This window comes from Uranotaenia lowii, chromosome 1 (genome assembly GCF_029784155.1).
Source record: "Uranotaenia lowii strain MFRU-FL chromosome 1, ASM2978415v1, whole genome shotgun sequence".
NCBI classification, from domain to species: domain Eukaryota; kingdom Metazoa; phylum Arthropoda; class Insecta; order Diptera; family Culicidae; genus Uranotaenia; species Uranotaenia lowii.
The window spans coordinates 80,311,969-80,324,157 of NC_073691.1; the positions used below are offsets into that span (position 1 = coordinate 80,311,969).

The 12,189-nt window shown below is 35.8% G+C and overlaps 1 protein-coding gene across 4 annotated transcripts in view; it reads left to right on the top strand.

Moving 5' to 3' along the window:
* LOC129738961 (forkhead box protein K1-like) overlaps positions 1 to 12,189 on the top strand; it is an 82,350-nt gene that overhangs the window by 27,850 nt on the left and 42,311 nt on the right. Inside the window, exons 1-2 of one of the 4 annotated variants that reach the window (XM_055730302.1) lie at positions 671 to 928; positions 1,090 to 1,886. The gene's annotated coding sequence lies outside the window, so the exon portion shown is untranslated. Of the gene's footprint in view, positions 1 to 670; positions 929 to 1,089; positions 1,887 to 12,189 lie in introns of those variants that run through there. The other 3 variants (XM_055730304.1, XM_055730305.1, XM_055730303.1) reach the window with 3 other exon arrangements.

The following is a 12,189-nucleotide window of genomic DNA, read 5'->3' on the forward strand; positions in this document are numbered from 1 at the left end:
AGCAATACAATTTCACTGTAGGAGTTTCGAGAATCTCTTACTTCATCGATAGCCAATAACGACGCCGGCCAAGCCCGTGTAGTTTTCGGGATTTTCATTCCGAAAGATTTATCTTTCAAAATAGCTAAAACAAAAAATAAAAGATTTTCAATTTTGTTTAGTAAGATCTTGATTTATAAAACGCCTATGAGAGTTAAAAAGCTCTTATACTCATACAGTTAGAGGGAGAATCCTACTGTTTACACTTATAGGAGTTTTATTACTGTTTTAAGGAAGTCATTGATCCGTATGACGTTTTGTAACAAAGCAGTTGCCAAATCTTCTATACTTTTTTTAGGCTTTCAAACCTGATGTAAAAACTTGGTCTTCAAAAGTCTCGAGTGCTTCGAAAACCTTAATTTTACCCATTCACTGGCACCGCTTTCCGAATGCAGAGAATCACGTTTCTCATCGAGCTCTCGAAGCCGGTGCCAATATGGGAACGATGATAGTGGCCCAACAAAGAAAAAAAACAGCACCCAGCGAGAGTTTATATGTTTTCCATATCCAACACACCAAGCAAGCAAACAGCAGCAGAGCGCATATTCTCTGCTGGCTGGCAACCCTTTCCGATTTGCTTGCTGCCGTTCGAGGCTCACGTCGATCGAATAGTGCCAGAAAGCTGTCTTTTGCCTTTTGCCCTGCGTGCAGTGCGCACCAAAATAGAGTTTGCTGTGTGTCCTCCGCCGCTCGATTCGAATTCATTCTGTGTTATTTGCCAGAGGAAGAAATTGAGTAAATATAAAAAAAAACCCACCCTATATATTTTTTTTCGCTAGAGGAAGCACATTTTTCCTCGTTTTGGGTACGTGCATTTGTGATATAAGCCGAAATTAATTAATTGAGAAGTTGATAGTAATCAGCTTCTCGATAATTGTTGTTTTTTAAGGTAAATTTTACTGTTTTAGGAAGTAACCTCTCCCAAGTACTAGAATTTTAGAAGGTGAAAATTGGCCTTATTTCAGCGATAGATTGATTAAAATAGCTGCACGACGAAAAATATTTTTACTCATTTGACTAATTCTACTTTTTTTATTTTCCATTTGATAGGGAAAATTGCGGAAAATCTATTCTATCTGGTGAAAACAGGCTGCGTGAAAATTTGAAGAAAAACAACAACGAGGCGACCGGACTACGAGGAAAAATCAAGTATCGATCTTCGGCGGATATCGTTCGTTAGTGTTGGTATGTTGATGTTGCTACCGGTGTATTAGTGTGCCAGTGAAGTGTGTACGTGAACCCCCCACATCACAAATCTAGCAACAACAACAGTGTGCCGCTGTGCCCGGAGATTTGGCTCTTCGAGAACATCAAAACAACAAACTGGTTGAACAACATCGGCGGACACACCGCATCACACAAACACTAATAGCGTATTCGGCCGCCTACTGATTTGGTTGGAAACCCCCCGGTTTGGAAAATAAGAGGGCGCTCAGAGTGAACGCGTATTGGTGCGGCGCGATTGCGTTCTTCGAAATAAACAAACAAATCCGTCGCCGAGTTCCGCCGAGTAAGAAAATCGAAGACAAGTGTGCAGTGCGCAAGTGTTGGTGTACACTGTGGTACGTCGTCTTCAACATTCGTTGCATATTCCCCGGGTAGTGTTTTTTCGGTGTTCACCAAGGCACAGAATATTTAGCTGGAATATTTATTTTTACTGTTTTCCCTACCTAAACTGCTGCTCTGTGGAGAACGAACTGTTACGAAAAGAGAAAAATTCAAGAAGAACAGATAGCAAGCAAGCCAGAAAAAAACTGCTGCCGTTTTCGAAACATTGTTATTTTTTCGGTCTGCACTTGTAATTCGAGTTGGAAAATTTTCGCAACTTCATCTGGGCCATACACTCGGTAAGTAGTACTTTGTTGTTAGGTTGAAGTTTCTCGGTTTTTTGTTGGTAGAACAATAATAATCACTTTTTTTCAAGTTATAAAAAGTTTCCTAGTCACGGAACTTAATGCTTCAAATCACAATGTCTCGAGAACATTGTATTCATACAGAACATTTGCAGGAATAGCAAACATGGGATGGGCAATCAACAGAAAAACAGGAAGAAAAAATTAAAATATGGTATGAGCATTAGTTCTTAAACGCTAGTAAAACAAGAACCAATTTACCCTCCAAAGCGGTTCGGGTCAATATGACCCGAAGCGCACATTTTAAATCTCTTTATCATCATTCCAATATACTGAATAATTGGGAATTTTGACAGACCAAGTATGTTATATGAAAATAATGATCAAATTAACGCCAAAAAATTAAAGTTTGAGTTTTGAAAATCGGTTTATTGGTAAATGAAATACAGCTAAGCAAAGCCAAAACTGGATGTCGTTTTTTTTAAGTAAGATTTTTTTCTACCGGAAAATCTGAGATAGCGGTCAAAACTTTCATTGGACCCCAACATATCTATAGATTGTCGGATAGATGGATTCTTGACGAATTCAAACATCAATGAAACACTTAAATTCAGAAAAGCTGTCAGAAGTTATGAGTATTTTAAAAATAAAATGGATTTTTCGGACTTTTAACTTTCTGAACCAGTTTCTTATCGATTTTATTTTGAAATGTTGAGTAATTGGAATAAATTACCTACATAATGAATATAATATCATCAAAATCGGTTAACATTTACAGCTAGGATAACGAAATCAAACTACAACTCAAATTTTCCCGAAACGGATATTTTGCGAACGGCTTTGGAAGGTTAAAATCATAATATACAGTCGCAAAATTAAACAAAAATCATAGTTCCATTATTAAGCAGTTTCTTCCTCTGTTAAAAAATACTTGAATAATTTCGGACTCTTAAAGCTACAATCTGAGAAACTTGGACTTATGCTCTAAACCTAGACGTGCCTTTTCGATTGGATGCAGGAAACAGACTTTTTGTTTATTGAGAGTAAAATTGGATGAAATGCAAATAATACTCAATGGGAAATGTCATGAGTGTTCAATTATTGAATCACTCCAATAGCCTTTGTTTCAATTATTGGATAGATTTTGGTTGGGTTCAACTTAAATTTGCTTGCAGAAAATTATGAGATTTTAAATTTGGTTTTGCTTTTTTGTTTTTGTCCATGAAATTTAAAAAAAAAAATCTCGTAGGATGTTAACATATATGAAAACAAGAATATTTCAGTAATATTTCAAGCATACTATATCAAGATACGGATTTTTTTAAATGCATTTTGTTATTCATACTTCAATTATTCATCTTTTCGAATCTGTCTTTACAAACCTATTCCGCTTTGATGCGTTAAAATAGATGTCCGTGTTAGAAGCAATTGTGATCCATATCAACATATAGTATTGGACAATACAACTGAAACTATTTTTACAACTTCTTCAAATAGATGATATTTGGAGTGTATTCGAAAAAAAAATACAACACTTTGTTCTGTGAATATCTTTTGAAGGCATGAATGGAATTCAATGAAATTTTCAGCGAAGCTGCTTAGTAGTTTAATGTTTAGACGTTCCGTCAAATGGTTTTCGGAATAGCGTCTAATGAAGAAGTTTTTTTACTTTAATTTTTGGGTGTGCCTTCTTTATTGTGAACTATGAAGCACCCTTTTCCCAAATGAACCACCCTTTTCCCAAATCAAGGATATTTTTGATAATGTTATCTATATCCTAAAGTTTAATTTTCAAAATAAGTCAAAATTTTGAATTTGGTAGAAGTTATGCAAAATATAGCCGTTTGTCCTTCTTCGACACAAAAACAACATATTTGATTTTATTATCAGTCCACCACATTTTTGGCATAATGGCAGAATTCCAAGTATCAGGCGAAACAGTGTTGAAACTTTATGGGACCTATTTGAGTGCTTTTCAGGGAAAACTGATGCATTTGGAGGCAATCTTCTTCGTATATTTAGCCATTCTTCGGGTCAATCGTTTAGAAACACCGACTAAATTGCGGCTTCAATAAATCATCAGCCTCCTCAAGTACTAGACATCAAATTTTTCAATGTTTTCTCCTTGTTCATTCTCCGGAACATTCAGGCGATCCTTCTCAACGAAAAGTTTTTGGTTGGAAACCATCCAGGTGCCCCCAAAGAGTTCGTTTTGCTGTCCATACGAACATTTACAAAATTTCTGAGGAATATTGATTTCATAAAGTTAAGGGGAATGTGGGAGATTTTATTAGGCGCAATCCGAAGGTCGAATTGCTGCCCACCGGTAAAATAAACAAAATACGGTGGTCAAATCGTACGCAAAATATTTGAACCGCTATTGGGCAGATTTCCAGCCAAAAATTCGCATGTGTTTTCCGGAGATAAAAAAGAAAAAAAATAGAAAAAAAATGATGCCTATTATTTGAGGAGGCTGACGATCTGTGGAAGCTGCAAATCAGTCGTGTTTCATAAAGAATGGCTAAATACAAAAAAGTCTGCCTACAAATGCAACCGTTTTTCCTGCACCGAAGTTCAATAGGCCCCACAAAAGTTATACTCTGTTTTGAATGCCTCTGGAATCCTGCGAAAAGTGTGGAAAAGTGATAAAAAGTCAAAATTTAGTTTTCATGCCAAAAGAGGACAATTGGTTAAATTCATCATAACTCCGACCGAATTAAAAGTTTTGAGTAATTTTGAAGGTCGAAAAGGGAGGTTCATAGTATACATTCATTATATTGTCGAATTTTTTTTTCTTTTTGATTTGAGTTTAACCCGTTTAGGTCATTCTTTCTCGTGTCGAAAATTTTAAAACTCGTTTCATATTCTAAATTTGTTATATTTATTAAATTCGCAATGTAAATTAATTGAATTTTTCAAAATTTATAATTTTTTTTATTTTCTTATCACCAGAGGACATTCACTGAGCCAACTTTTGTGGTTATTGTCAGTCTTTTCTTTTTTTCTTTCGGGGATTTACCTAATTCTTAGATGTATTCCGTGTTAGAAAACACGAATGGAGAAAAATATTTTCTATTTGTATGTTGCACTATGTAATAGTTTGTAATTTGTTAACCTACTCTGTCAACTACAAATAACTATCGTACCTATCAAGTTAAATATGTACTTCACTGTTGACATATGATGGAGAGCTCACATAAAATGCATTGTTTCTTTTGACGTGTAATTTTAAATGTTCAATTCTGGGTTTAACCTCTAGAAAATCTGGTAGAAAGTGCACCTGAAATGGCAATATTTTATCAATTCAAATGAACTGATACAAAATTATGATTTCCCATTTTTGCGATATTAATTTCAATAAAGTTCAAAAATATATGATATCCCAATTTGCAAGAATATGAAACTTTTAGAAAGATAAACAGGAAACCGTTCTAGATCTGGTTTTTCGACTTTTTGAATTTTGAATTCGGACAAACCCAGAATTCGAGCAATCCAGAATGCTTTTTAACACGATGAAAGGTGCGATATCATCGTCTACAGGCTTCTATTTTTTCCAGCTGTATGGAGATTTTACGTTGACCTATGCTACGATATGAGTAACCATAAACAATGGTGCCGGCCAGATCCTTCGAAATTCAATGTTATCTCTATGAAGAGTTAACTTTTCTAAAATCAAACGTTTGAAATTAATTGTCAATTTATTTTAAAACTTTAAAAATCATCGTTGTTTGGTTGGAGAAGATTGAAAAACCGTTATGATGCATAAAATTGTGACTCCCTTCAGATAAATGCCGCGTGACACCCTAAGGCTGATGTCATGCTGACGCAACTAGCAACGCAACGCAACGCAACGTTCCAATAAGATTGCGTTGCATTGCATTGGTATGTCATGCTGGCGCGACCTGTCACTTTGAAATTCCCTACAAATCATACCTTCTCTACATCTGATAATGCTTTGAATCGTCTCCTTTCTTTCCGGAGCCATCAAAAACTCATCAAATCACGACCCGGATTGCAAGAATGCCGAAATTTGAACCGACAAAATTCCTTGTTTTTTTGCCGGAACTAAGAATTCATGAAAATTTTCTCGCCGATTAAGATAGTTTTTAGTTTATTATCACAAGTTCGGACAGATCTTCGTACTATTGTGCTTAAAACCCGGAATCACTGCTTCAAATCGAGAAAAAACAATGTTCCTATTGGATTTCCTACTAGTCGCGCTACTAAACACATCGGCATCAGATTGGTCGCGCTACACAAAGCGACCAGTATGACAGGTCTGCGCGATTTCCATGGAGATCAAATGAGAGCTGGTTAGTCGTGTGAACGTTGCGTTGTAGGTCGCGTTGCTAGTTGCTTCAGCATGACATCAGCCTAAGGCCATACACCGATCAAAAGGTTCAACCGGTCCCAAGTTATGCTGCTGTGCTGAGACCTCCAGAATGTTATGATGATGCAACAACAGTTCTGCGCCATATACAATCACTTAAAACTATATTGGCAATATAAATGTTGCCCTACCGCTGCCGGTAGACTGAATTGCCTTTGCTGGTAGTACCACACCGAGTTGGTCTTCTGGGGTTGTTAGCTGGTTGGATGATGATGATGATGTTGGTGATGAGTACATGTGGAATCATATTCTCCACCAACCTGTACCCGATCCGACCAGCCAGACATACAGAACCTAGTCAGGGCGTGAGCAACATAGTTTCAGTACCTTTTTATACGTACTTGCTGCTAGTCTTTGTAATGCGAGCGTGCTGAAATCTGCAACGCGTGGCTTTCGAGTTTCATATAGTTTCGATGGTTGTGTTGTTACCTACTCTCGTGGGAACCTGATGCCTCTTGGAAAGAATATTTTTAAATATTCTTCAATCTCCAACACTTTTTCCCCATAGATCGGTGAAATTCGATTGCCGTTGTTACTCAATTCAATCAAAGATGGAATAGCAAATAAACTAAAATCCTTAACCCACTGTGCCGGTGCGGTGCAGTAGAACTCATTTCTTGTCCGCTGGAATGAGAATTAAACTTCGCTGCTCATCCGTTTTCAAACACTGCCAACAGTTAACATTCGCTTCTTCTTCTCTAATCTGTGTTTCGCCGGCCATTTGAGGTAGATTCGTGAGATACCGCACATATAAATCTATGTATACATTAGTACGCATTTCACCTCAGCGAAAAACACAACAGACGCAATTTAACTGGGTTGAATAATATGTATCTTGTAGCAGCATCCAGCCACATCGCGCCATGGTGCTTTCGCGGTGTCATGCTAACAGCTAATAGGGTAACGGACTTATTTTCGACCAGGGGACCTATTTTGGACCACCTTATCTAGCTCTCTTATAAAGCAACTAATGATGTAAAAAAATAGTGCATTTCATGAGGTTCCTGGCCTTCAACAATATTTGCTAAAAAATTTTATGATAATTTTTTTAATAAGAGAGCTAGACAAGGTGGTCCAAAATTGGTCCTGTCCAAAATAAGTCCGTTACTCTATACCTGTATTGTGTTTGGTAAACTGAGGCTGCTGATGATGATAAGAGCAAAAAACCTGCATCATCGTTTATGTGTAGAAGATGGTCCAGCGTTCTTCGAAAGTACAAAAGCTGAATTTCAAAATTGAAAAACCGTATGAGACCATTACTAAGTTTATGTACAGGACAAACAAAGCAATTTTTAGTAAGGGAGCCTAATTGATGATAGGTTTCAAAAGGACGATTATTATCTGGGCTTGCAATACGCGTCTAAAAAAATGTAATGATCAACTTCCATAAGACAAATTTGAAACCAAGTTCCGAATCTGAAATGGTTCATTTGCGGAATTGAGGTGTATCCGTGCACCATAGTGAAAATAACTCTCATTTCATTATTACTGAATGAGTTTATCCGAAAACGTAAGCGAACAAAACTCAATGATTATCAAGAGAAAAGCCAAAGTTAGTACCTTGATAGAGAAACGGTAAAAATTTATGCTAATTTTCACTGTTAAGACTTTTCACAAAACTGTCAAAGTCTAACGCAATGAGTGCTACACGACCCACAGTGGGCCAGGAACCACACTTTTGCGGTCAAAATTGACTGCAGGCCAGAGGCTTCGTTGTAGCTCATCGGTGTCTTAGACAAAGTTTATCGACTATATTTGCGCTATACATTGATGGATTTGAGTTAGTTCTATTTTTCCCCGCAAGGTGGCGCCAAAATCTAACTTGTTACAGGAGCAAGATACAGGCATGGTTTTTTCAACAAAGTTGTTCATTATACCTTTAACGTCAACTTTGTAGAACATTGTTAAGCTCTATGTTGTGTACTTACCTTGCAAAAATGATAATTTAAGAAAACCTTGCAAAAAATGGTTTTTTTTTCGCCTATTTTTGTTTTTAGCTATACAATACCTCAAATTTCCACAGTATTGGATTGGAATAGACTCAAATAAGATATTCTAGTGGAAAATTTTTTCGGTTCGCAGATTTTTTCTGTCAAAATCGCAAAAAATAGGTTAAAATTATACATTTTTCAGATTGCAATACCTTGCTTGCGAGCAATTTGGCGCACCTCATTTTTCGAGAAATGACAGTTGTGATTATGATCTAAATGTATGTAAAAAATGTCGGCGGGTTCTCATGGGTTCCTTGTCAAATGATTTTATAAAGTTGGTTAATTTTCAATACAAATTCACATATTAAAAGACCTTTTTCAAAGAAAATATCCGCATTACTCGTAGAAAAGTCGTTTTTTTTTTCGTTCAGTTATTGGATGAATCTATTGCTTGTTGAGTCGATGCTTGAATAAATAATTCAGCACATTTTTTACACTTTTAGTCAAATTTGTAAAAATCAAAATTTTTGAACATTATTTAAAAAAATAGTTTTAAATTATGTTTTATTTTTAAACTGTGACCCAAAGATGGGTCTTGACTCAAACATTCAGTCAGCGAAACTTTTTTTTTTTTGTAGAGAAATGAATCCAACTTAGATGAAATTTCAGGGACTAGATAAGGGAAAATTGATGTTGAAAAACATGCGAAAAAAATTCGCCTTGTCTCCCGGTGAGACTTGAACCCACATCTTGCGCCTCTCCGGGGCCCATGTATTAACATTCTACTACAGGAGACCAACCTGGCGTGTGAATATTATACTGGTTGAGTGTCGATGTCTATCGGAATGAAGGGAATAGTTCTCCCATGTGATCATAATCATTTTTCTTGGTCTATTTCTATTCCCATCTTTTCATCTTACGGTAGTTGGACTCAAATTTGGATATTTTAGGCACGGCAAGATTTGCATTGCCTTCTCATATACTGCACGGGTTGTCAGTTATGATGAGAAATGATGCGTTCATGTGGGTTCAAGTCTCACCGGGAGACAAGGCGAATTTTTTTTCGCATGTTTTTCAACATCAATTTTCCCTTATCTAGTCCCTGAAATTTCATCTAAGTTGGATTCATTTCTCTACAAAAAAAAAAAAGTTTCGCTGACTGAATGTTTGAGTCAAGACCCATCTTTGGGTCACAGTTTAAAAATAGAAAATAAGGCGGTGCCAAACACCGAATTTGGTTGGATATCCAAATACGGCAAACGCATCATTTCTCATCATAACTGACAACCCGTGCAGTATATGAGAAGGCAATGCAAATCTTGCCGTGCCTAAAATATCCAAATTTGAGTCCAACTACCGTAAGATGAAAAGATGGGAATAGAAATAGACCAAGAAAAATGATTATGATCACATGGGAGAACTAAAGCTTAGTTCTTTTAGAAATGGGACAGTTACGAATGCCTGTATCTCGAAAACCATTCTTTTGAACCAAATACTTTCTATGAAGAAAATGAAGGTAATGTTATGATATTTCATGAAAAAATTTGAAAAAAAATATTTACCGTTTTTTGTTAAAGAAATTTCTACTTTATTCTTGGTATCTCCCATTGGCCGGCGCACACTTTTTTCAGTCATGGTATTGATCAGTTTCTCCAACTTATACTTCGTAAAATCTATATTTTAGGTGGCTTCACCCTCCTTCTTCAATTTCTGATAATTTTTGGTCCAATACTTCTCTGGAAACTGGAAACTGGAAGCATTTAAGTGGATACAGTTGTTTCGAAATGAACAAATTTGATTATTTTTGACCACATTTTTGAACGTTTTTTTTTCGGTACCGGTTTTACAGCTTAAGAGCTTTGGAACTATCAAAAAATGGTTGTTTGAGGTTGGATTTCTATGAGTCATCACTAGGCAACACTTTCAGCTTATCGGAGAAAATTGTTTTGGATATTTCAGCGGTCTACCCTTAGTTTTTCGTTTATTGAAAATTAAAAATGCTGGTATGAGACTTGACTTCCCTGATGATCCTTAACCGTTGTTGCCGATCATTTTCTTCACTACAATGCTTGATTTGAACTTTGTGGACATTATTGACAGTGTTTGCATACTTATCCACCACAAAAACTCAGTAATTCTTTGAATAATCAACGGTTTTGTCAGCTATCAATTTGATAATGACGAACTTTAAAGGAAACTGTGCAAAATTATTTTTTTCTTTTTCTCTTACATCGTACATATCTCAAAAACGCGTAAATTTTAAATTTTGAAAAAAATAGGTCGAATAGTACTTTTTACAGGCAACAAAATGCTGTCAAAATTTTTAATATCCAATAACTAGTTAACGAGCTATTAGCAAATGAAAGTGTCCCATTTCTAAAAGAACTAAGCTTTATTCCCTTCATTCCGATAGACATCGACACTCAACCAGTATAATATTCACACGCCAGGTTGGTCTCCTGTAGTAGAATGTTAATACATGGGCCCCGGAGAGGCGCAAGATGTGGGTTCAAGTCTCACCGGGAGACAAGGCGAATTTTTTTCGCATGTTTTTCAACATCAATTTTCCCTTATCTAGTCCCTGAAATTTCATCTAAGTTGGATTCATTTCTCTACAAAAAAAAAAATTATTTTTTATTTTTTAATAAATTTGTTCAAATGTGCTTAATAAAACGACGAAAATTCGACTTTTCTACGAGAAATGCGGATGTTTTCTTTGAAAAAGGTCTTTTAATATGTGAATTTGTATTGAAAATTAACCAACTTTATAAAATCATTTGGCAAGGAACCCATGAGAACCCGCCGACATTTTTTACATACATTTAGATCATAATCACAACTGTCACTTCTCAAAAAATAAGGTGCGCCAAATTGCTCGCAAGCAAGTTATTACAATTTGAAAAATGTATAATTTTAACCTATTTTTTGCGATTTTGACAGAAAAAATCTGTGAACCGAAAAAGTTTTCCACTAGAATATCTTATTTGAGTCTATTCCAATCGAATACTGTGGAAATTTGAGGTATTGTATAGCTAAAAACAAAAATAGGCGAAAAAAACCATTTTTTTGCAAGGTTTTCTTAAATTATCATTTTTGCAAGGTAAGTACACAACATAGAGTTTATGAATGTTCTACAAAGTTGACGTTAAAGGTATAATGAACAACTTTGTTGAAAAAACCATGCCTGTATCTTGCTCCTGTAAAAAGTTAGATTTTGGCGCCACCTTGCGGAGAAAAATAGAACTTATTCAAATCCATCAATGTATAGCGCAAATATAGTCGATAAACTTTGTCGAAGACACCGATGAGCTACAACGAAGCCTCTGGCCTGCAGTCAATTTTGACCGCAAAAGTGTGGTTCCTGGCCCACTGTGCGACCCAAGCAACAATTTCAACTTCATAGCAGATTGTACAACTTCTATCGCATAATACTTTTTTAAAATCCATCCCCAATCCAATCCAATGTTTTACTATGCTTAGTTTTTTTGGGAGCTTATAAACTCGCCCTCAGAGCCCGCTTAAAAACTACGAAACCAACTGTTAAAGCAAATTTATTTTAAACTTTTGGACTCGTGATGTTGTCCCCGAGTCATTTATCTTCCAAGTAAGTGTTGGTCCTTCTTGAAGAGTGCATCGAAATGTGTTGATAAATAGTGCTAAAAAATCTCTTTTTTCTTACATGGTGCATTTAATCTCCTGCCACCTGAGATTTTTGTCGTACTAATAAAAAGTTAAAAGTTAATTTCAATAAACGTCGGCAAAATTATTTTCGATTTCATACTGGTTGTTCATACATAAACATAGCATGGCGAACATTGAGATATTTGTTAAAAATATGTAGCCAGCCAGCAACGACTTTTCTCTTAATAGAAAATCGAATACATAAATATTTTCCACCAGTATCTCTCTTTCTCCAAACAACTTAAACTTAAACACGTTATTGTTATGATTAGAACCTGTCTCTCGGCTTTATGAT